At 36.7% G+C, this 25,882-nt stretch overlaps 1 protein-coding gene across 4 annotated transcripts in view; it reads left to right on the top strand.

Annotated features, from left to right (window-relative positions):
• Window positions 1–9,708: 9,708 nt before the first annotated feature.
• Window positions 9,709–25,882, top strand: part of FSTL5 (follistatin like 5) — a 329,565-nt gene continuing 313,391 nt past the window's right edge. For 2 of the 4 annotated variants that reach the window (XM_062610855.1, XM_062610616.1), the window contains exon 1: window positions 13,037–13,385. The gene's annotated coding sequence lies outside the window, so the exon portion shown is untranslated. Of the gene's footprint in view, window positions 9,766–13,036; window positions 13,386–25,882 lie in introns of those variants that run through there. The other 2 variants (XM_062610785.1, XM_062610698.1) reach the window with 2 other exon arrangements.

Genomic DNA, 25,882 nt, shown 5'->3' with positions numbered 1-25,882 from the left:
GTAGTTGTGTAAGGGCGATGATGCCAGGATAGCAGCTTTAAAACACCTGAAGAAATTCAAGGTACTCATTACTTGACAAACTCAAAAAAACACTGAAATAACACCCTTATAAAAGGCCTGACGAACTTGGAAGTTAAAAAGGTGAAAACAATACAGGTAAAATTTTGGGGTTTATACTGAATTTGGAAAAAAATGCAGTAGAATAAAGATTATACAACTAAGGTAACTATCAACAATTTCTTTTCAGTATCCTGAAAATGTGTTACTTTCAATATCTGAGTTTATTAAATATTCAGTTATTTAATGATTATTACCAAGAGATCATCAAATCAGTACTGTCTTTTATAGCACTGTTTTAACATACCTGGGGGATAAATAGATTGAAAACTTCCTTAATTCTTCAGTTAGCCACAGAACACAGAATCAGTAGAATTAATCATCTTCTGCAAGGAAAGAGTATGTGATTAGATGATTCATTTTTAAGTATATGTCAAGTTCTAAAAAGGAAACAACTTCAGTTTTTCGTCTTGGTTGGGAAGAAGGATGAAATTTGAAATGCCCACATCTCTCAGGAGAGTACTTTCTCTTCTGAAAAATCTGATCTGAATTGCCCAGTGGAGTCTTACAGCTCTACATAAGATGTTTTTATGCGTGCTGTTCACGTTCTGAGTCATGTAAACTTGCAAGGAAAGGAGGAAAACAACACAGACTGAACTCTTGATGTTCTATGAATTGCTCCACGTGTTAATTTTTTTTCTGATAACACAGATTACATTTTTACATTTACTCTGTAGAGCACGGGATGTGATAGCTACATTATAGCTCACCGAATATTTTCTCCTGTTACGTGTTTGATGAAAAATGAACAAAAGATAATGGAAAACTCATTTTTGAAACAAAAAGAACAGCTGCTAATGGCAGCATGAAATTTTGAGCTGTATGGAGCAAGACAAAGCAGTGTATGATAAGATGTGCCAAAATACAACAGAACCTTCATATTGAGAGTTTTCTAATTAATTTACATGTATCTAATCAAAACAAACACTGCTGGAAGGGCTCAAGCAGAAAAGGGATGACTATTCTTCAAGTCTTGATGCTTAAAATTATGTATCTAAATCTTCAGTTAGACTCTATGGGAGTCTGGAAGCTAATAATGCTAAAATACAAACCAAAATGTGAAGAGTTGGATGCTTGCATATCAAATTAATTGTCTCCTTGCTTTAGAGTCCCTTGAAGAAAAAACATAGGAATAGTCTCGGTCATATGCTAAATAAAAAACATTGTCCTACACTTAAAATCACCAGCATTATCTGTTCTGGGAGATTTGGAAAACTATCAGGTATATAAAATCATGACTATTCATAAAAGGAGAAGTGTTTGGTTGACTTAAAATACCTATAAATTGCTCATACTTGATTTTGAAAACAGACAACAATTTCAAAAATTGCAAGATGGAATCAGATGGAAAATCAATTGCAGCTTGGATCAGTAGGAATTTTATTTAATTCCTTCAAAGACAACACATGGGAAGAATCACTCTAAGAACGCCTTATGAGAGTTTTCCTAATATGACAGAAATTTGTCCATCCTAATAGGCTGTATGAATAGACCTGTACATGAAATACTCTGCAGACTGGTTATTAGTATATTAAGAACTTTTGGGTATACATATGTATAATGAATAAGCACAAGTTCTGTGTTGACCTTTTTTTGGTTTTAATTACAATCATTTAATTGTTTTAGATGGGTAATGAGTGAGGGATTTGAAAGCAAGACTTGAAAGCTAGAGTAGAATTTTAAGCAGGTTGGCCATACATTCAGGTGAGGTTTACTGAACAGTTATTGCTTGAAATGGCATTTCCACATCTTAATATGAAGGGTTAGTCTTTGGTAGAAGTGAGCTTGGCAAATACACAGAAATAAGATCCATGCATCATAATATGTCTAAATAGCCTAAATTATTTTTCAATTTTGTTTATATGGCAATGCACTTTTTCATCCTTTTCCAGCTAAGATTTAATTTTGAAACCATCCTACTGTTTCATATGTAGTCATGCACCATTTCATACTTAGTCAAACACATACACTGGACTCGCTGCACACTTAGTTAAATGGACCCACAGGCAGCAAAGGAAAGCATTTGCTATAATACTGCTTTTAATGTTTGAAAATAGATATACCATTTTCATTTTTGTGAACCCTTTGTTTAACTTTTTCTTAAGTTGCTGTTAGAATGCTTTAGCATATTCACAGTGCAATGATCTTGATTTTGCTTTTGCATATTTTGTCTTAAAGTGAGGCTATTCCATTGACTATTTAGAAAAGAATGACAGCATAATCTCCACAAAAGCCCTTATTACAGTTTAATATTGTGTTTTACTTTAAACTCTAAAAAACCATTTAAACTAAATAAAGCTTCACTCTCAATAGGTTGTATATTAACTTAGCCTGCTTTGCTACCACATGCATACTGACACCTCTATCTGACCTAGTGTTTAACTAGCTACTGAGATATCTCCATGCTGCATGGATGGGGTTAGCAGCCACAGCTGGGATAGGTAAGAACTTCACACTTATTAATTTTGTTTTACATCCAGAGACTTAGAATACAATATGGTCCTGTCTGAACAGCAGTTTTAAGTAAGAGAATATAATTTTGCTATGCTTTTGTGGCTGGTCTAAGCAATTGTCCTAATAGGCCTTTGTATTGCTTGGCACCTAACACAGGTTTGAGTGTAATATAATTTTATTTTGAAGGGCTTTAGGTAATTACCTGCTATCCAGTCATATTGTTGCCAATTCTACTATAAGCTACATTATGTCTGGTAAAGCCTGTAAGTAGTGCATAGTACTGGAATGCATTTGAACAAATGTTGTCCTGCTGATTTCCTTTCCTCCTTCCCTCCCCCTTATTTTTGGAGCACTAATAGAGGTAAGCAAATATATCACATAAATAATTCATTAATTTTGCCATTCCTGTATTTGCCAAACCACTGGTTCTCAAGCTTGAATATTCATTATTCAAACTTATGTGGGAATTTATTAGGTGAATAAATCTTCATCTGTAGGCAATTTTTAATAGGTGATTATGAAGTTTACAAATTTACATTGGGTATCTTCTCTAACAGGAGACTTATACATTTTAATGTGACTTGCAAATTGTTATTTTCAGATAGATGCTGAACTAAGTTTCTGTAGTCCTGCAGTTCAGAGTAAAAATTTTTGTTCAGTTTACCATTCAATGGATGGAACCCTTAACAATTCATCCCTCAAACTTTCTCCTCTGCTTCTTCCCTTTTGAGCAAAATCTTGCTAAATACTTTCCAGAGGAAAAAAACAAAGCAGGTGAAACATGAAGTGGCCTTTCTGTATCTCTTTTCCTATTCCTCTACCATATGCAGAGTTTTCTTATTCATTCTCCCTCTCTAGCCCTTCCACTTGCTCCAGGAGTTTAATTCTGTTCTCACTTCCTCCTTCTCACCACCTTTTTTCTATTCCTTGACTCATTCTTCTGTCTCTATCACTTCATAATCTCTCTACTTCCTGTATTCAGCTGTCCAGAGAACATTTTTGTCTGTGGTCTTGTCTTGCTGTTTAACCTAGTGTTTCTCTCAGAAAATGCCACTTCCTGTAAATATAATTGAGTCCTATGTTTTTGTGATTCAAACCCTTGTCTTGTGCCGCTGTTTTTAATACTGTCAATTCGATGTTGGTTGTATGTCAATTTACCTCAGTTCAATCAAGTCAATCCTCTGTCTAAACTGTAACTTCAGACTTTTCTCAATCCTCTTCAACACTGTGGAAGAGAGCATTACACTGTGAGTGAAGTATTTCATACAGGAAATGTGTTACCAGTGGCAAAAAAAGAAACAGAAAAGAATTTATTTTGTGAATGGAACAACATAATTGCAGGTGGAATAAGGAGAGTGTTTCCACCTGATCGCTGCCTTGAAACTTGCCTCTTTGTTGTTTAGTAAGTCTCTAAGAACACCTGCTAGGAGATTAGCAATTACATGTGCCTGGAGAAAATAGTTTTTTGCAAGTAGACATTGTCTCACCTATTCACTGACTAGAGAGCTGCTGCAGAAAACCGGTTGTAATCTGTGTGAACAAAGATTGCATCAGAATATATACGGTCACAGAAAAATGCAAATTGAATAATGCATATTGCAGCTGTGTTTCTAACCTCGTGATTTACTTAGCAAATTAACAGTCTTTTATTAAAGCTTTCTAATGTAATTTTATATAAATATCACTCAATATCTTAAGCATCTATACTTGCAAGTAGTGCCTAATGTTTTTTTACAATATGTGCTATGAACTGTGTGAATCTATGAATTCTGAAACTTCAGACTTCCTGACTGAAACCAAGTAAATGACTTAGCAGAGGTGCAAATCACAGGATCATAGAATGGTTTAGGTTGGAAGAGGTCTTAAAGATCATCTCATTTCAACCCCCTGGCATGGGCAGGGACACCCTCCACTAGACTAGGTTGCTCAAAGCCGTATTCAACCTGGCCTTGAACACGACCAGGGTGGGGCATTCACAGCTGTGGGCAACCTGTTCCAACACTTTTACAGCGGTAGACAGAGCTGTATAGAAGTGTGTGTCTAGAAATTTAGAAATGTGGCATGTATTTTGATCCTGTTCCAAAATGTTGACAGTATAACTGTATTATATGCATCTTTGTACCTTTTTAGTGAAAGAATGCAATGTATATATATATATATTGTAGCAAATACTGAGCAAATGAGCACAACACACATATTTTACAGTGAATATATATAGTTTTATTCAATCAACAATATTGGATTATAACAGGCAAGCAGTACCATTTATGTTAAGAGGAGTGCATGCTGTGATTTTTCTGAACTCACTTTGAAGTTCAGTGGTGTGTCTTTTTCTATTGTACTTAAATATTAGAACATCAGTACTGATGACTTGTAATCACTGCTTTTGAATTTACATGTTGATTGATAAGGCAGGATTATCATGTGATTAAGAATGAATAAGAAATGGGAAACTTCTGCTCCCAGCAGTGCCCCAGATTTCTTTTGTTGACTGCTTAAACAGCTTATCCTCTCAGTATTCATTTTCCCATTTAAGCAAAAAGAGGGCATCAGTGTTTTCTTTCCTTGTGGAAGTATACAGGAGTGATGTCTCCTGTATTTGTCAGTACTAGTAAAGTAATCAGATATGTGTTAAGGATAAATACATAAATTTCATTTTCTAGTGGATTTCAACTACTGATTTGCTTTTAGAATCAAAATAAGATTTTTTTTTTTTCTGACATTTTTCTTCCGGAATTTTTCTTCCAAATTTGATTATATTCACATGCAACTGGGTAATCCTTTTTAAACAAACTCCTATACATTTAGGAAGAATGAAGAACAACAACCTACTAACCTGTTTCTGACTCCAATAAAAATTACATGAAGGATAAGACATACTGCAAAAAAAAAAAAAGGGATCTTCTAACTGAATATTTAACAAGCTGCTGTGCCCTCTCTTTTTCAGCTTTCTGAGTAAAACACTTGGAGAAAATCTGATATTTTTGACAAATCCCAACTTTTCAAATATTACTGTTCTAGTGAACATAGATTTTTACAGTTAATCGCATAGAATGTCATATGTAATTATAAGTCTGTCATGTTAAATTAGCTAAGTTTTGGAGGAGAATTAGCTGAATCCTGAAATAGGTTCATGGAGATGTAGAAGAACTGGAGTTTCAAGTAATCCTTTTGCATCCCTCCTGTTATTTAAGAAATATGTGCCTATTAACACTTCACACTTCATATTATTGGCAGGATTAAGGTGGTTGCTTGTGAATGTCAGAGTTTATAGAGTGACCGATGAAAAAGGAAGTAAGTTGGATGCAGAATATAAGAATACAGCTTTAATTCTGTCCCAGGGACTAAATTATAAGTAAGAAGTATGACAATATCTTTTTTTTTGCCTTAGGGTTTGCCAAATAATAAGATTATTTATCTTATTCCTCTGTGCAGAACCAGTGGCAAGATAGTTAAAAATTATTTGCAAGGAGAGAAAGAGAGATTGGGATGAAAGCAATGAAATTGCCATATTCACAGAATCCCAAGGGTTGGAAGGGACCTTGAAAGATCATCTAGTCCAACCCCCCTGCAAGAGCAGGGTAATGTAGAGTACATCACACAGGAACTTGTCTAAGCGGGCCTTGAATATCTCCAATGTAGGAGACTCCACAACCCCCCTGGGCAACCTGTTCCAGTGCTCTGTTACTCTCACAGTAAAGAAATTTTTCCTTGAACTTCTTAGCTTTTTTTTTGTTGTTGTTGTTGTTTTTCTGTTTTTAGCTTTATTATTCACTCAGATTGCCATAATATTGTCTGAAAAGACAGGATTCTGTCTAACGGTGGACTGAAACATGAAAGAATGACATTGTCTCACAGCCGAAAAGTTAGATGCATTCTTTACTGTATTTAATTGTTGCAATATCAGTATGAATGTTTGATGAAATTTATCTCCTAAAATGCAAAATCCCTTAGTAGAAAATTTTGCAATATCAAAGTCACAAAGACAATAAGCCAGAATATTTGCCCCATTTATTATTTCCTGTGCTCTTCCGGGACAGGCTGATTGCTGTCAAGGAGAGATGGGTAAGATGTGCCTTATGAACCTTACTATATTCTCCTCTTGTTCTCTAGAACTGTAGGAAATGTCTCTCGCCCTACAGATACTGGAGTTCACAGACCTGCTTGTTTCAAAGTCAGTAAGTCCATTCTTTGAAGGACAGGTTACTTTATGTTCTCAGAACAACTTGGAATGGAATCAGATAGATGATGATATATACGGCTAGGAGTGAATTAGGCTTCACATCAGTTCCAGACATGCAATCACTATTTAGATTGATTTGTTCCCTAACAAAAACCACTTGAAAACAAGTGATCATTCTTTGTATCCATGATAAAGAATTAGGACAAATGCAGGAACCCTGAAATTGTAGGAGAAAAGATTCTTTGCTGCTGTAATGACCAGACAGTGCATGGATGCTTGTGGACTGCATGGGTCCTTTGATAACATCTGATATTTGAATGCTGCCACAGAAGTCTGTGTGACTTTAAAAAATTTGTGTGAAGTTTCATTCCTCCCATAATGTGTAACATAAACAAAAGGATTTTTAGGTTGCAGTTTTTCTGTGCCTGTACAAAAGGATACTTTCATATCCTGTTGAACCAACTTAACTATTGACGCTGAAGGGGATTTTTATTGGTTGGGGAAAGGTTATTGAAACTGCAGTGGCAGTGGATATTAACAGTTTGCTAGTGTGCCTCAGCCTCAGGTTAGGTGTGGTGTTGTGGGCTGTTGTTGGTGGTGATTTTTAACAAGGTGTCAGACAGAGCTACCTAGAGATTGTAGGTGACGGTTACAGGTCACTGTCTCTTGGAAAGCACAAGAATATGTAAGCAAAGATAGAGGTAATGACAGAACCTCTGCTGAAAAATAAATCCAGCCTAATGAGCGTTCCTCCTACTTTATCAGTAAAGTTTCAACAGCTATCCTTTTTGTAACATAAGTTAAACAATTATTTTCTGTTCTATCACAAACTAGCTAAGACTCCTAGCCACACAGCATCTGTCTGCAGAAATCTGTGTGGGACACAGAGAATATTAATTGTTAGCTGACAGAAATAAAGCATGCCAAATGTGTAAAGATATCATGAATTCTACCATAGAGCTCATAGGTAATAATTAAAAATTTAAAGTATCTAAATAGGTTAAGGCTAAACAAGCCTAATCCAAAAAGTTTGCCATTCTTTTTAATACTTAATTCTTATGAATTAAAGTTCTCACTATGGTTTTAGCACACTTTTTCATGCTTATTCATTAATTTTTCATTTTCTAGATAAACACGGCCTGATATGTTCATCTTAATATGCATTTAAGTATGAGATTGAATGAGCTGTCAAATAATGAAATGTAGAATATTAGCTCTTTCGTTTCCATCAGTGAATACTTTCAGCTGTGATGTTTTCCGATTTGACTGTTTAGATTTTCTAGTCAATCAAATAAGGACTGACCAGAAGAGAGGGGAAAAAAAAAACAAGTCATAATTAATATTCTTGTTTAATCTGTTATCAAAAAGAACTTGTTCCTTGTTACGCTTTCTACAAGCTCCTCTCTTTAGAGTGCAATACTAAGATTCCCCGATAGATGCCCTAAGAGATCTCTTATAAACACCACGACTAAGTACTGAAATTAAGTATTTTCAGCTTTCCCTTTGTGTGTGGGTTTCTTGCTTGGTGGGTTTTTTTGTTTGTTTTTTTTTTTTTCATATATATATCTATATCTGTGTTATCTACCATCGAGTGTATTGGTTTTTGATTTCAATGATAATGAATAATGCAATTATTTGATCCCAAGTGGTTGAAAAAGGCTGGACGATAAGGAATTTAACATTTATCCTCATAGCTCAATTATTTTTCAATAGTAAATTTTAATGTGGATATTAATTCCATAGTGTATTATCTCCTTCCTGTTTAATCAGTTGTTACTTTATATTCATACCATGAGAGTGGGGGCAATGTCATCTTGTCAGAATTATTATCATTGCAAAGTAGCTGCACACTGAAATGAACCTATAACATTTATTTCATTAGAAATAATGGAGAAATCTACAGATCTACTCTCAGAGCCTAATCTCCACTCCCTCCCTCATCCCCCTCAAGTTTACGTCTGTTGTTTTGTGTTTTGTGTTAATTTGAATTACTTCTTTGATGAATTTTAAATATAGGTTTCTTGTATGTAAACACTATTGCATATTCCTTTTATTTAAGTAACTAAGTCACTTTGTGAGAACTGGCTTTGAGGAGACAGGGGGTAAACCTTAATGTGCCTTTATTATCCTTTTGTCATTTGGGAGATCTCCTCTGCCAGATGGTTGGCACAACCTTTCTCCAAGCCACAAGTAAGCTAATTTTCTTATACATCATTTGCCAGTGTCTGCCATTCTGGTGCTTATGGCGCCCTGCTGTTATAAAAGCACCAGTCCAGGTCTCAGGACACTTTACTGTGCTTTTTGATCAGGACAGAGCTGATAGTGGATGCCTTATCATCTTTCATTAGAACATTAAACAGACATTGAATGAATTAGACTAGTGGAAGATGAGGGAAAAATGTATGTGTCCAAACTTCATGCTGTGAGACGCACATATTTCAAGAATTATTCATGCCATCTCATGTCAGAGCAGGCTGAGAGTTCTTTTGCTGTCATTGACTTCAAGCTAATCAATGATCTTCACTAGTAACAGCTGCACTGAAGGGGCAGGTGTCTTCCTCCAACAACAAAACCAAAAAAGAATAATTTGTTAAAAAGGAGTGGAAATTAAACCCTGTAAAAGGGCAGTACTGTGGTCTGTACATTTTGAAATAAGATTTCTTTATTGCTTAAATTTATCAGGGCCTAAAACTATTTTTGGTATTAACCAACAAATAGAAGTATGTTTAAAGTGTTTCAACAGAAGAAAAGTAAAGACTTTTTTTAGTCTTGTTTACTACTTTGCAACTGCCAGGTTAGCTGGGACAACAAAGTAATTGATTTTTGGTAGTATCAGATTTTAATATCCTGAACTCTTTGGTAGCCTGATAATGTGATTCATGGGAACATTTTTCTTATTTTGAATGTTTAAAGATTTATCACAGAAAAATAAATTATTGTTTTTGAACTTACAGGTGGTGAGTGGTACCCAGACATACAGAAGTCACTGGACTAATCTGAAGATCTGAAGAGTAAGTAACAGTGCAAGTTTATGAAATTTCCTGGGGTTTTTTTCCTTACTGATTGCTCTTGCAAAAAAGAAAACCAAATCCAACGATACTTCAAATAGCTTTAGAAGTGTTAGCAGTAGAAAAGCCGAACAAAGAAAAATAGCTACTTCTGAAATACCATGCTTTCTCTCTAATTTCGCACTCATTTTGCGCGCAGTACTGTTTGCAAGGTAAGTAACCCTTTCTCTAAATTACTTGCAGTAGGAAAGGAGATCCAAGTTTCTCAAAGAAAGTGACTATTGTTCTATATTCAGTGAGTTATGGTAGGCTGTGAAGTATGAAAGCAAATATTTTGGACAAACACTGAACAACCAAACAACTTTTATCATCTATTATTTGCACTGACTTCCCCTTAATATATTCAGACTTTGATCTTCTTTTTGTCTTACATGAGGTTCCCTGCTGTATTGGATCCTATATTAAACAGCTCCTCATAAATACAAAATAGAGAATCCTTATTATTAATACCTATAGCCTTAACAAGCATAAAACAGCTTTGAAGTTCCTCTTTCTCACCTTCACAAGAAAGCATTAGTATCTACTGCACAGCTTCTCCTCTGCCCAGTATAAACCCAGCAAATTCTTCAAATACAGCAATTCATATAGAAAAATGAAAACCAAATATAACTGACTGCCAAGCACATGAGACTCTATAACAAACTCTGAAAATTGCATGGCATACTATGTGGGATCATAAACTACCCAACTTAAGATTATGGAAAGCAGAAACATATTACTAAGCATCAGCAGTCTTTCTGGACTAACAACTGATTCTTAAACTCGGAATAAATTCTTTACTAAAGTTGTGTGCATTGGTCTGCATTACATCACATAAAGGAATATTGCAGGGCAATCCTCGGTGGATAAAAATGTTTCAGTTGCAAACAGCGGTGGTGTAATGTACGGGTTGCAAAAGAATGAAAAAAAATTAGTTTGTTCACTTTTTTGGGGGGGGGGGTGTCAAAAATAGAGCAAACAGTACACAAAATGGAGCTTAGAAACTATATCCATTAAGCAGAAGACAGCTCTCAGGAGAAGAATAAGCAAAATTTATTTCTAACTGTTGCCTGTGATAGCTGATAGTGAGTTAAATTAGAGGAAAAAGTAGAAAATGTGTGTGCTACAAATACATCAATGTAATTTAAATTAAATATGAGCTTTGTAAAGTGGATGTCCCAGTGAGAGTCCAAAGAAGAAAAATGAGTATCGTCAGATGCATTAAAAAATGCAAGAATGCGAAGATACCTTAAAGTATTACACTGTTGTATCATTATTCACACTCAAATTTAAGAGTGCAAGTCCTCACAAGTTTTAGAGATTTCAAGAATTTTTTTGAGAGTCTTCCATGTGGTATTTTGTCGGGTTTGTTGTGTGTTTTTTTTTTTTTGTCTATCTGTTTGCAAAGCCAACCAGTAAGCTATAGTATTTCAGACCCAGCATAATTTGAGAGACCTCCTGTTTTCATTAATAAGGTTATATAAATATTTCTGTAATTGTTGATAATTTGTTTCATGCATGTTTATAATGGCAGAGGAGAATAGATGAGCAGGGTCCCTGCTCGCCCTCACAAGTTTTTCACTTAGCTTGGAACAAGAAATATTGGAGTTTACCTCTGTCCCAGGAATTTCTAGTGCAGCTATGATAACTAGGAAGCAAAGTTGATTCAGTATCATTTTTGTACCCCAAAACTTGTCATTAAGTATCATAATTTTATTCTATTTATGCTTTGCAAAAAACCTGAGAGGGCTTATGAGAAAAAAAGAGGGAAGAAATAGAATAATAGTGGTTCAGAAAAGTTATCCGGATGCCAGCCAAGCTTTATGATAACTGGCAATTATAAAGGGTTGTATCAATGGAAGTCTGTGTGATCTGGCTTTATATTCTATGCTTTGTGTGTAAAAGTTAATTATGTTGCTATGGCGGTGCCATGACCTAATTAGCAAGAGCCCCTTATAAAATTGTGATAATACAATCTGACCTATCTTGTTTCATTATTTCCTCTGTTATCCAGTTCAGTTCTTTAACTATGGGATTTACCTAGTTTTGTTTCTCACTACAAGTTTGTGTCACATGTACAAGTATAGTACAGGTCATCCAACACGCCAGTCAAAACAGATGACCTCCATCTGGCTTTACTCTAGTCACGGGTGATTTAAAGACAGTTTAATACTTTAATCTGTAGCAGGTTTTCCCAAAAGGCCTGAAGCAGGTAACATAATGCCATGATGAATAGATACTTAATTTTCATAGTGATTTTACATTGAAGATTAAATAGCTACTTTTTAAAAGTGGTGGAATGGTGGATAGTAAATTAATTTGAAAGTAATAAATCAGATAACTAAACCTGTTATCTCACTGTAAAGCAGATTCAAGTGAGACTTCAAACCATTGTTTCTTTGCTTCACTTCAGGTAAATGTATTTCTAACTTTTTAGGCCATTAGCTTCCAGCTGGGTGCTTTTGTTTTGTTTCCATTCATCCAAACGTACATGTTTTCCTTTTCTATAAACAGAGGATGTAATTAACAGTCTTATCTGGAGGAGGATTTTTTTCCATGTGTTTTTCATAACTAAAGATGATTCACAGTTACATGCCAATTTTTTTGGCATGGGTTAGGAGCAAGGAGCTCTACTTGGCCATTCAAGATGCTGAAATTTGCTACAGATGGTAGGGATTACTGACACAGGCTGTGCAAAGCCTCCAGCATACTCTAGCTTTCATAGACCCGGTCGGTATACTAAGACTTATTGCGTAACATCCACCCTGCGTTAAACATGGATGCACACCAACCCTCTGTGCTCCGCTCGGGAGCTACTCGTTTTCCACAGCAGTTGCCGCTCTTTCCGGGGCCGCTGCGTTGTGTCCTGAGCACTGCGAGTGCTGCCGCTCGTGAAGCGGACGGTGTTTACCGCGTTTTGTGGGGGCAGGAGCAGTAGGGGCGGCCGGAGGGCAGGGAACCGGGCGATGCCCCCAAGAAGGGGAGACCGGAGTGGGGAAACGCAGGACTCCGTCAGGTCAACAGCCCTCCGATAAGGGGAAAGGGTGAAGTACGAGGTACTGCTTCCCCCGCCCCATAAAAAGAGATGGGACAGCAATGACTTTGAAGATGGGGGGGAGTTAAGAGGAAGTTTCAGCAGACTGCGGGTGATGCCAGCAGCTGTGGGGGAGCGGGGCGGGCCAGGGGCGGGTCGGAGGCGGGGCAGTTCGCGCCGGGCAGAGCGGAGCGGTGCGGAGCCGAGCGGCGGCGCGGGCAGGCGGTGCGGGGAGGCGACAGTCGAGCTCGGCAGTAGCGGCGGTGAGCGGGGCCGGTGCTGTCCGCGGCGCTGCGGGTGCTGAAGGGCGGGCGCCCCGCGCCGCCTCCCCGCGGCGCCCCGGGGCCGGGGGGTTCCGACCGCCACCGGTCTCGGCCGGAAGCGGCGCTGGGAACTGCTGCTTCGAGTTTTCTCCGGGCTAGCGGCGTCCCTGCTGGATCCACTCTTGGCTTTGTGAAACAGAGAAGCGTTCCTCATTCCGCGGTCCTTGCACGGGGACCCGGCGGGGTTTGTTTTCCTTTCCTGTGGACTTTAGTGAGTCTTGGGTAAGGTAAGCAAGAATACATATGTATGTTATATAGCTGATATCTTCATATAAATGGTGGTGGGGTGGCGAACGAATGAAGGAGCTGGCAATTAAAGGTAGAGCAAAGTTGGGAGCTAGTTAGCCTTTAGGTCAGTGGAGGGGCAACGCTTGGAAAGGAGGTGTGCAGTTTTCGGTGAAAAGAGCTCTGTAAACAAAAGACGAATCGCAAACGTGAAGTTAGAGGCTTATTTTTCTTAAAAACTTGCTGGCGGGATAATGTTGAAATGTTTGAAAATATTTTATTTCGGAAGCCTTGTGTATTATAGAAAGACATCAGAGGACATTGTAGAAGATGCTTTGTAGTAACACCAGCTTTGGGGGACACAAAAAGCTCTAGCCGATTCTGTCTGGGGGAAGGAGGGGTACGTAAGGTCATTCTGGGAAGTGGAGAGCAAAGTAGGAATTAAGGAGGATTTAAAAACAGCCTCATGTTGCTCTGTGTTCTTGTGCGTGCACATATGTGTGTGTGACAGAAGGACAGTGATACCTTGTTACTCAATGCACAATTTAATGCTGTAACACTGTGAACTTGTGAAAGAGCGCCTTTGTGAAAGGGATCATCCCCACTTCTACCTCCAAGGTCAGTGTAGTGTGCAAGTGCCCGTGAAAGTTGGGGATTGTTTCCTTTGATACTGACTGACAAATGTCAGGCCTTCCTCCAGGCTACAGCTAGGTGTAACTTCGAATCCCCGATTTAATAGTACCACATTACGTTGCATTATAGGACTGCTGTTGTAGGTAATTGAATGGAAGTGGGAAGAGTGAGCAGACAAAATATCTTGCTATTTTGGCAGTGTTTAACCTTTTGCAAGCTTGGTAGGGCGCTCTGCTTCACAGAGGGGTTTTCTACTGCTCCTGTGAGGTAAGAGTTATGCACACACAGAGCTGAGTGCTACGCAGGGATTTCTGCACCTGCAGAGCTGAGTGCCACACAAGGATTTCTACATATACAGGGCAGAGCACAGCACCATGCAGGGATTTCTGCACACACAGAGCACCACACAGGGATTTTCACCACTCAGAGATTAAGGCTGATTCCAGAAGGAATGGGCTGCTGCTGCTGCTTGTAGCCAGTGCTACTGAGATGGCTGAACACAACAGGCAGGTGAATGAGGTCCCCACCCTCTATTTTTTAGTGTTATGTATCACTTCATACTCTTGTGGCTGTGATGAATTTTCTTTGGAACTGAGATCTAATCCACAATTGTTTCCTTACATAGATGTCCTGTACAAGTGCTAGCATGTCTGAACTGTGTGAGGTAACTTGCTGATGAGATGAAGCTGATGAAAGGAGGCTTGCTTCATATTATATGGTACTATTTTGTACTCCTGCATCATTTATTTAAAATTAAGGTGGGTTGTTTTTACTGAAAATTTTTATCAGCTAGAATATAAAGGTAGCTATTGAGCAGCAGCGCAGAACTACTGAGGACTAGTTCTCAAATTGAGGAGAAAGTAGATTAAATTGCGAAGGCTTTAATTAAGTTTAGGTGGAATTAGGAAATACATATCTTTTACTGTTCCCTCCTCTCTCTGTGCCCTCCACCCCCAACCCATTATAGCTGTTTCTGTAAAGCAGCTGTTGCCTTCCTTTCTCAAATGGTGGGGAAAGTTTATTACCCAGCACTTGCACTGTTTGCAAACCTTCATTGCTTGTCTACCTGTCAGCTTCGACAGCTTTTATTGGCTGTCATTGACATGAATATTAATTTGCTTTGACATGTTTAGGTATAATTTTAAATAATTATACTTTCTGAAGTATGAAGATTCTAGATACTTGCTTTCTAAAGTTACATTACAAAAATGTTTGGGAAAAGTTAATTTTGAAGCATGTGGTACAAACAGGAAAAAATCCAAACCGAGCCCCAAACTGAAAAAAAAAAAAAGAAAGAACCCAAACAGCCCCAACCTATTAATTATATGGCCAAACTTTTGATGTTTAAGTGAAAATGTACAGGGCCTGATTTGCAAATTCTTGTTCACTTCAGTAGTCTTTATTCATACACAGAGTCCTGTTAACTGCAAAGGGACTATATCCATCATATGGGTAAAAGTCATTGATCTTGCTGAGATCAGTCATTTTACCAGCATCAGTCAGATGATAAACTTTGATACTAAGACATTAATTCTTCACTTTTAAATTTATGTCTTATATCTGGTATTATTTTCTATGTAATGTTTTCCCTTCATTCGTATTGGGCTCCTTTATTTTCAATCACATTTAAAAAATGGAGATTTGAAATGATATGTAGATTGTCAAGGAAGTAAAATGGCACTGCTATTTTTCAATAAAATGGTAGGGGTTTTTGTATATATATATTTGTATATATGATGTGTATATATATATGTATAAACATCAAGTGTGGTCCATAGCCATTTTGGTTAACTATTCTAATTAGAAATATTTTTTTTTTTTTTTTCAGTAGTCCTTCAAGCATATTTGTATACTTCTAGGGATGTGATTTTATATAGTGCACAGTTCCAAGACCTTGAACACCACCATTCATAAGTTGCAGAAAACTGGATTCTAATGACTTGACCTAACAGCTGACTGAAGAACTAATACAAACCTGGGGAGGAGTCTTACCATAAAATGAGTATTCAGGAAAGCTCCCTATTTAAAGTGCTGCTTTATAGACCCTGCTTACACTGATCAACACACAGAGATATGCATGTGAGGGCATACATTTACAGTATCAACATACATAGAACCTGGCAGACATCCTAAGCTTATATTTGATAGTGGATCATTTGACTATTTATTGGACTATTTTTGATAGTAAATAGGACTCAGTAAAACTCAAATAATATGGTTGCTCAGATCTAGGTGTGTTCTAGATCTACCTAATCATGATGGTTTGTCATGCAGATATTTTTGTGTGTGAGTTTATCCAATGATCCTCAGTATTTGTTGTAAAATCCACAGATATTAAACCCTAGAAAAAAGAACTTTTACAATCACATAATGAAGTCTCTCATAAATAGCAAACTTCCACCTCCCTCCCTCCTGTTCTTCCCTTTGGGATAGATGCACACAGTTCTAAACAGTTTTTTATATAACATTTTAGAAACTGATTGTAAACTTTGTGTCAACCTTCTCATATTCTTAAGAGACTATAAAATAATGATGAAAGCAAGCCTCTGCTTGATTTTGTTAGTTTCAAGCATAAATAAAAAAGTGGAGGTCCAATACCAATAGTTCCACTTTTTAACAATTCTGAACTTGGCTTAGAAATTTTAAAGGGAAGAGGTCAAATGAAACTTAGCCAATTCTGAATATTTTTCTCAAGACTGGCAAATAGTATGAGATAATTCAGGACATTAAATATCACAGGAGTGAATCATGGGTTCAAGGGGGAGTAATGAAACAAATGCCACTTTCGACTTTGTTCTTTGTTTTTTCTAAGCAAAAGGAGGAAAATAATTGTTAATTATTCAGTGTAGCTTGTCCTACTGTGCTACTTAATTTTAAAGCAAATAGATTAACAAGTTTATTTGCAAATCTCTTTAACCCTGCTTTATAGTTCAAGCTTTTCTTTTTTTTTTTTCCTTTTCTCTTTTTGTTTAATTGTAAGGAATTGCTGTCAACAAATAAAAAGACTGAGAACTTTTTTGCATAGGATATTATACGTATTTAATACAGTGCTCTTTTCCTTGCTTCTTGGTAGACAGAAAAGACAAAGAACACCCTTTTAAGTTATTAGAAGAACAATAAGTTGAAACTTTATAGTAAAGAGATATTGAGAAAGCTGTGGGTTGAATAAGAATTGTGATTGACCAGCACCTTTGAAAACAGTGCTATATGAAACTCCATCTAATACCAATATCAAAGATTACTAGTGCCCAGGGAAGTAATCAAGAGCAATCAAACCCAGAGGCTAACTCTCTTTTGTGCTATTTTACAATTTCTTTTTTCTTTTTTTTAGGTTAATTGAGCAACCTACAGTTACAAAGCCTTGTCTCCTAGTAGGCAGGTTCCTTTCCAGTACTCACATTTATTAACAGACATGTCTTCATTCGATGGACCAGTGCAGATAAAGAAATTTCTGCACAGATAGCATGGCAGAAGAACAGCAAATATTCTCCTAATTTTCATTTCCTCCTAGTCATTGATACTTCCAGTGATACGAACTGAATATATCGGCTAAGAGGTGTAATGAAATAAGTTGAAATCAGCCAGACTGTTATGGTCTAGCCAGTCATGATTTCTTACTACCTGGATATGGCAATGACTTGAAAATATGTATTTGTTATCTATTTGACAACAAAGTTTATGCACGTATTTACCCTTACTACCCTAGAAATGATCGTAGTATGTCTGTTCAATGAATCATTCTTTCTACCATACACTAAATGAACTTAGTGGTGAATTATTTGTCTGCATTGCCAAGTTATGCATATCTTGAGAAAATAAGAACTTCTAAAGAGTTAAATGAGGGGAGAGTTGGCAGTGCTTGCACTGATTGCTTGAAGTAGGTTGAAGTTCAGGGTTTATTTGCATTTGAATTAATTGAGATTGGTGTCCAGCAGTGCTTTTCAGCACAGGCTTCAGAAAAACTTTCTTGTATAATGAAGTACTTGAAAATGTTAGTTGGAAGATGAACGATATTTAAAATACTTCTTTCTTTTCCTGGCAGAGTGAGCTTTTTTCTCATTTTTCTAAGTAAGGCTTATTGTAATTTTGAAATATTTTTATCAGTGAATGGGTGTTCTTGTGTTAAAAGCCACTATAATTTTTAAATCAGCATATTAAAAACTTTCTGAAATCATTTTTGGTTTCTTCATAAAGAAGTTCTTAATACCGACAAAAAGGAATAAAATAATCTTAAAATAGCTCATAGCATTAATCAGATAAAATGTTATTCCTTACTAAAAATGCTCTTTTATTAAGTGGTAGGAACTTCTAGATTATTACTTTGCATTCTTTTGCTGCCATTAAAACCCAAATATTTTAGATGTTTCCTGTGTTGTAGCTCTGGACTGTACGTATTTTCATTATGATAAGAGAACTGTCGTCCTAAATAATATGTAAATTATACTTTTAATCACTTGTCAAGAAAATAATGAGTAATGAAACAAAAACAGGTAGAAATTTTATTATTTCATGACAGGTACTGGAAATAAACTTTTTCGAATAGCTTGCAGATGATGAGATGCTTCGAAGTTGAACATTTCAAGTTCTGTGTTCTTTTATATTTTCTTTCATAAACTTCATTTAAAACAGCACTATAGTAATATGTTACTTATGGGTTTTGTTAAACTTTGTGAATCATGTTTATTATGAAAGAAAGAAAAAACAAACCACTTTCACAGCATTGTGGCAGATCAATGGAAATCATAATTCTTGTGGAAGAGCAGTCAAAAAGAAACAACCCCGTCTTTTGTTTCTGTAGAGACTGAATATATTGCTACCAATATTATGATTATATATATGATGCTTTTTCATGAAGACTGTAACTGGTGGCAGTTAATGGCCTTTTTAGTGATAACAGGAAACAGGAGCAACAGAAGTATTGGATACGTGAAAATGCCATGATATCCAAGAAGATTTCTTTAGGAAAAAAGTTAAATGAACTGCAAAAAAGTGGGAAAAATATCTATGAAAGTTATTCCTTATCCAGTCTGAACCTCCCTATTTCAGTATATACCCATTGCCTTTTTGGTGAATTTGCTCCAGTTTATCCACAGTTTTCTTGCACTGAGGCTTGAAACAAGACATAGTACTATAGATGTGGTCTGACTAAGATGTTGCTGACCAGTCTTCAAAAAAAAGTTGCAACATGTATCCACGTATAGAAACAAAATATATATACATAATTGAAGAAGAAAAGTAAATTAGATTAGGAAAAATCTCCATAAGTTGCCTTATAAGGATTTCTGTTTTTCCAGGAAAACATAGCAATATGGCCTTTAGTCAAGACCAGCATAAAAATGCCTATGTTGGCTATCACTCCTAGGGTGTGTTTGTTTCCTGTATGAACTCTAGATGAGAATGCACCAAGTACAACTATATATAATTTTAAAGATTGTTTTCTCTACATGGAAAAGTTATAAAATCTAACTTTTCTTTTAAGAAACTGTTTGGCACCATCAGATTTTTTTTAAGCAAGGTTCAAACATATTTAGTATATAAACAGAAAAGACTAGTATCTGCTTTCTGAGAGCACTCTAGTGTAATAGCTAAATGCAAAAGTGAATCACCAACTCACATATAACTATCTTTTATATTTGCAACAGTCCATCTTTCTATTAATACAGCAGAAAATAAGCTATTGTACGGAAGTAAAAAAAAAAAAAAAGATGCCCCATGCTAATTTTAAAGTTGTTTTCTACATTGGCATTTTGCTTTCATGAGAAGGAGAATTATTTTGGTGTATCACCATTTCTAACAGTGTCTCATTTTTATCTTCTAAGGGTCTGGATTGAGTCTTAATACAGCAAAAGCCAGAAGCCTTTGTAAGACAAAGTTTGTACAATATCTTGGAGACTATTCACTTTTTATGAAAGGTAAAAGGAAAACTAGGGAAAATGTAGGCCTGCTGCTGGACGGAGCAGGTACGCTGGTGACAGAGGACAAAGGGAAGGCAGAGATGCTGAATATCTACTTCAATCTTCAATGTCAAGGCCAGCCCTCAGGAATCCCTCACCTAGGAAACCAGGGAGAAGGTCTGGAGAAAGGAAGTCTTTCAGTTTGTTGAGGAGGTGTAGGTCATGAGATGATTTAGAAATGAGAAAATGAGATAACTTAGGCAAACTTGACATCCAGATACATGGCCCAGGTGCACCCACAAGTGCAGAGAGACCTGGCAGACATTGTTGCTAGGCTACTCTTGGTCATCTTTGAAAGGTCATGGCAATAAGGAGAGGTGCCTGAGGACTAGAAGAAAAAAAATGTCATCCCAGGCTCCAGCAATGGCAAGAAGGAGGATCCTGAGAACTGCAAGGCCACCCAGCCTCACCTCAATCCGTAGAAAGGTGATGGAATGGCTCATCCTGGAGGCTGTCGCTAAGCATGGGGAAGGCCAGAAGGTGATCAGGTGTAGTCAGCATGGATTCACGAAAGGGTAATCACACTTAACCGACCTGATTGTCTTTTACGATAGGATAGCTGGCTGTATAGATGAGGGGTAGTCCCACAGGGACATTGGTCTAGATGACCCCCAGTGGTCCCTTCCAACCTCAACCATTCTGTGATTCTGTGATTTGGTTGTTAAATCTGTAGAATGAAAACTAAGACCAAGTACCTTTGGTAAAGGCAGATTTCCTCAGTGTTGTCAGGTATTCCTCAAGTCTGAGAGGTGAATGCTCAGAAAATGCTCAGAAAACCAGTGTAATTTCGAAGTGTTTGCTCAGTTAGCCCTACAGTATTCACAGGAGTACAAAAACTGATATTAAAATGTAACATCTTATTTTAACACTGAGTCCTTCTTTTCTTCTTCACTTTGTTTAAAGATAGAAACAAGTTCAGCTCATCATCTGTTTCAGCAGTGGAAAGGCCACAGAGAAGGAAGAGGGGCTCTTCCTGACAGTATTTCTGGCTTGTCCTTGTAAAATGGAATTAAGTCACATGGGCCCTTCCTCTCCTTGCAGCAGCCAAGGTTAGCCATAACCTCATCTTCAGTGAGAAATCGATGTTTTTAATCTTGAGTGCTCATTTTCAAATTGAAATACAGTTCATCACATTGCTGTTCTTCCATATTATCAAGTCCTCTGACAGAGATAATTCTAATTTAAAATGAACCACAAGACACAGCACCAGGTTATGATAGTTTGAAGATTGATCATATTTTGCATTTATTTAGTGTGCCTTTTAAGGTGAATGAATCTCAGCTAGTCTAATGCAAAGTTAAAGTAGTGGTTTTAAATTTTTTCCTCTCTAACATACGTGTTATTCTTCTCTCTTCCACTGTACTCCTTTTATATTCTTAGGTATTTCAGAAACCCAGCAATAATTAGTATTGGTAGTATTTCCACATGAATATTAGATTTCTATTTTAGATTTTATGATTTTTGCCCCAGGCTGTTTTTAATAAACAGTAATAGTCTGTTAAAAATGTTCTGCACATTGATGCATAGGCTGATTTAGTTCTTTCCCTGGGACACTGAAAGAAAAGCATAATTAACATCACTCCTGAGATTTAACTTTTGTATTATGCTAATTATTCCTGGAACTGGAAACAGTTTTTCAAGTGATTTTAAACTGTGTTGCTTAGCTATAATTACATTTTAGTCTACTGTCTAATAGTAGGCTGATTCTCTTTTATGCTTAGAGAATTATTGTCACAAAAATATTTGAACAGTCTACATTTGTATGTTCTTGTTGCAGTCAGTGGAGTGGGGGGAGGTTAGCTTTACCTTAGGGGTTTCATTTGAAGCATTAGTAGAGTGCTTTAGGCATCAGCCATTAAAATTTGTGTCCCTTATGGACCAAAAATCTAATATTTTAACATATTTGTGTCCTTTATATCTTTTCAGAATGATAGTCATATTCATCCAGTGCTTTAGGTTCCCAGTAATTTCTTCCATGCATAAATAAACTTTTAAAAAATGGCTTCCATGCTTGTCTTTGTAGAAAGTGATGTGGTATGTATATAAAAAGTTAATAAAGCTATACTGAATATTTTATTTATATTTCCAAAGCCTCAGAAATCAATATAAAAAATTAACATCCCTGATGTTATAATTTCTGAGTTAAAACAGCTTTCATATTGACAAAGAGATATAAATGAAAGTTTGTTATATAATTTGCTGACTATACTGGGAGTGTTTTTATGACATTGTGCTGCATCTGACTTCTCCATGAACTGTATGAAGTCATATGGCTAAGAGCGTTGGCTTTACCATTGTCTGCTTTCCTTGTGAGAGGCAAAAGGTCCAAATTCAGTGACTTAGTCTTGCATTTTTTGTAAACAGCGTATTTGTTCCTGAAATTATGTGTAAATGCTGGAAGAAAACTTTAAGATCTGTTCATGAAACTCTGAATGCTGAAAATGTAAGCAGGGAGTCTTGTACCTTTGTTATTCTTTCTAATAAAGAAAGTGAACAGTAGATTGTATGCGTGCATAGAAATTCTGAATCCTAGAAATTTGCCTTATTGAAATATTAAGTTGGCGCTCTTCCAAAAAAGTGTTTCAGTGTTGCGTATAAAATATTGCAAAAAGGATGCCATGGCAGATTGATTTATATCCATTAATATCCCTGTAAGACCCAGTTCAGTGTCTTTATTGCTGTCACTCTTGTCAGTGAATATTTAGGGACAAGCAGCTTCTCAGTATACTGTTTGTCCTGCATTTAGATTAGGTTTGTAAGCTAATAATCATTGAAGTTTTCACTGGTTTTGACTAGTGTCACAATTCTCCAATAATTGCATCAGAATTATTGGTAAGATAGATATAATGTATAACTAACTTCCTTCTATTTGTGGTATTTATGTCCAGCAGTAATTATGTGCTTCAGTTTTCCTGTGTAATCTTTGTAAAATACTTAGGCAGAGGGAAGAAGCCTTCCACATAGCCAGTAGAAAAACTGTTCCTGTTTGCTGGATGTCATAGCATCTGCTAAGAGTAATAACTTTGATGAAATAATCCTAAACCAGAAAAAAACATTACTCATGACTCACCAAAAGAGAGTAAAATAACGAGGTAGCTATTTCCTTTAAAGACACAAAGAAGGGAAGTCCACCACAGCTGAACTTGTGACACTGTGGCTACTTGTCTTTCTCCCAGTTTCTAGTTGGAAAAAAAAAAAAAAAGTGGAATTACTTTTGGAGAAGAAAAAAAAAAAACCCACACTTTTTTGTGTTCCCAGACTGACTGAAAACTGCTATGTTTACATTTACATTAATAGTATCATAGCAGCCTTGCATCAGTAAAAATATGAGGATAAATGAGACACCATATGTGCAGCTCCACACTTAATTGCTACAAGAACACTTCTGCAGTGAAGATCATGGCATTGTTTTGAAATTTGCTTGCTTCTCTTTATCCTTGCATGCATGTTATTTCTGGCCATCTGCAGGAAATATTATGAAATTATAGTCAGCTGGCCATTCTAACAACAGAAGAATATTAATGATAAAAATTGGTATTACTGATGAAGGCTCCTAAATTACTGGATGCTTACCAAGGGTCATTATGACCCACAATTTCAGTCTAACTTTTGTTTTTCCTGTTGCAATTAAACAACAAACCCCCTAAAACCTAGAATGCTGCTTTAGAACGGATACAACGTCAAGCGAAGTTAATGTCACACAGTGAACACAAAACTTTGCACATGTCATCTGCAGGATGAAAACCTATTACTTCTGTCTAGATGATTCAGTGTTGCAACAGCAGAAAAGCCTTCTGTGTTGCTGTGGCATTCAGGGGCAAGTTTATAGTCACAACAGTAAAAACAGACACCCATGTGACTAAGTTTGCTTAAACAGCACTTATATAACTCAAACAGTTATATTTTAAGTATGTTGATTTAAAGTTTATTGTACTTACTTTGACATTATAGGGGAAGTAAAACCATGAATCACAGAGTAAGCTATGTATCTTCACATTGTAGCTAAACAGGTAAGTCCTTACTGGACTCTGATACCTATCATGAAAACAAAAGGTAAAAGTATTAAACTATATTAATCCATCATTTTGCGGTCATTCACTAAATGGAACTGGTGGAATGATTTAAAAACATTCTTTGTCTTGCTGAAGTGAATATGATTTTCCTGTGACGTGTAAAGATATTGAGAAAGTAGGTGTCATGCACAGACCCTATAAATAGTATAATTATTTAAGTGTTTTACTTAAAGACCAATTTAGACATCATTCAGTTTGTCCAAACCTAAAAGTGAAAATAAAGCTGCATTAAAATGCTAAGAAATATCAATCAACATGTACTGGAATTGCGATTAGAAAATATTAGCACAGCTTTCATAAAAATAAAAAACTTTCTGTGATGATACAACTTACAAAGAGAAAGTACTATACCATAAAAAGAGAAGTGAATTTTTAGAAGAGTATTAGTTGATCTGTTTTGAGGCCACTGCTATCCCTCTCACCCTGTTATGCCCATTGATCATTGTTTCATTTCCTTCTATTGACCATATACTGACCAGTATTTCTGACCAGAAATTAACCTTTTCCTCCACTGCCCTCCAGCTCAACTAGCTTTCAGTTGGTATATCGTGGCCTAAGATCAGCCTGAGCTCTCCATAGAGCAAGCCAGCTCTGTTCAAACTTATGTAAAACTAATTCAGAGCAGTGTGTTACTCTGGACATATAGCAGGCTCTAACGGTAATTGTCCAAGATAAATTAGAACAGAATAGCACAGAGCTATGATTTCAGTCACTGAGCTGCAGGCAACCACTCCCCTAACCCCCCAAGGCATAGTTTTGAGCTTTTCTGTCAAGGCGTCTGCTGGGATACTTTGTCCTTATGGTATAAATTCAAGTGGGTGATGAAAGTCTTATGGGAATGTTATTCTAGAAAGAGATTGCTGTAAAGCAAACAGTCTTATAGCTACATTTATCCTCCCAGGCATGTGTCTGATATTTTATATCGTATATCTGATATATTATGGTTTAAAAAAAAAACCAACAAAAACAGAGCTGAAAAGGTCTGGCTTGCCTGGCTTTCTATAAAATGGTTATTCTGGAGTAGTTTTTAAATATCCCATTTGTAGATTTGCACCTCCCTTGGGCTTTTAGAGTAGCCAAAACTGGGGCAAGATATAGATGTGAAAAAAGGTATTTTTTGTGGCTGATGTTCAAAGAATTCAAGTAACTTTGAAAATAAGGGATGATTTTGGATTCTTTTAATGACACTACTCTCATTTTTCCAGTATATGTTGTGTGTTATCATATTGTACACTCAGAACTCTGGGGAACTCTGAGGCTGTAGTACTATTACAGGCCATGCTGTACCTAGCAGCGCCACTGGGCTGTCAGTTGGGCTGGCTTTAAGCATGGGAGGCTGCCCAAAACAGCCAACTACTGGGAGAGAGCAGCAGTGGCTCTGCTTTTTCTTTTTGTTTCCAAGTGTTCCACTGGGAAATTGTGGCCACCAGCTGCAGTGCCAGCACTGAGTATTAAGTGAGAAATTTGGGAGCATTAGCAGTATGCACTGCTACAAGTGATATCCCCTCTCCTTCCTTAGCATCTTCCCCCTCCCCCTCATCTCCTACCCAACTCCAATAAAAGTAACAGTGAACAGTGAACCCGATTCTTCAGTATGCCTTTATCCTTGGCACTCTCCTCTTCTTCCTGATGGAATTTTCTAGTGCTTTAGGAGCAACTCAGTCTCAAGCCTTATTTTTTGGAGAAGGCAAAGAGAAAAGGCTTGACCTGGGCTTGTCAACAGGTGTGATTTGTGATGATCTGTGCACTGTATTGCTCTGAAGGACAGAAATTGTTATTCTCTGTCTTCATTAACATACAGATTTTGCACATTAATGCAGTTGCATGCTTAAGATGTTG

The sequence above is a fragment of the Pezoporus occidentalis genome, unplaced genomic scaffold, assembly GCF_034315485.1.
Source record: "Pezoporus occidentalis ecotype Australia unplaced genomic scaffold, CSIRO_AGI_Poc_V1 ctg1, whole genome shotgun sequence".
Lineage (NCBI taxonomy): Eukaryota > Metazoa > Chordata > Aves > Psittaciformes > Psittacidae > Pezoporus > Pezoporus occidentalis.
The sequence above is the reverse complement of the archived record's forward strand: the minus strand, read 5'-3'. Positions and strand labels throughout refer to the sequence as shown.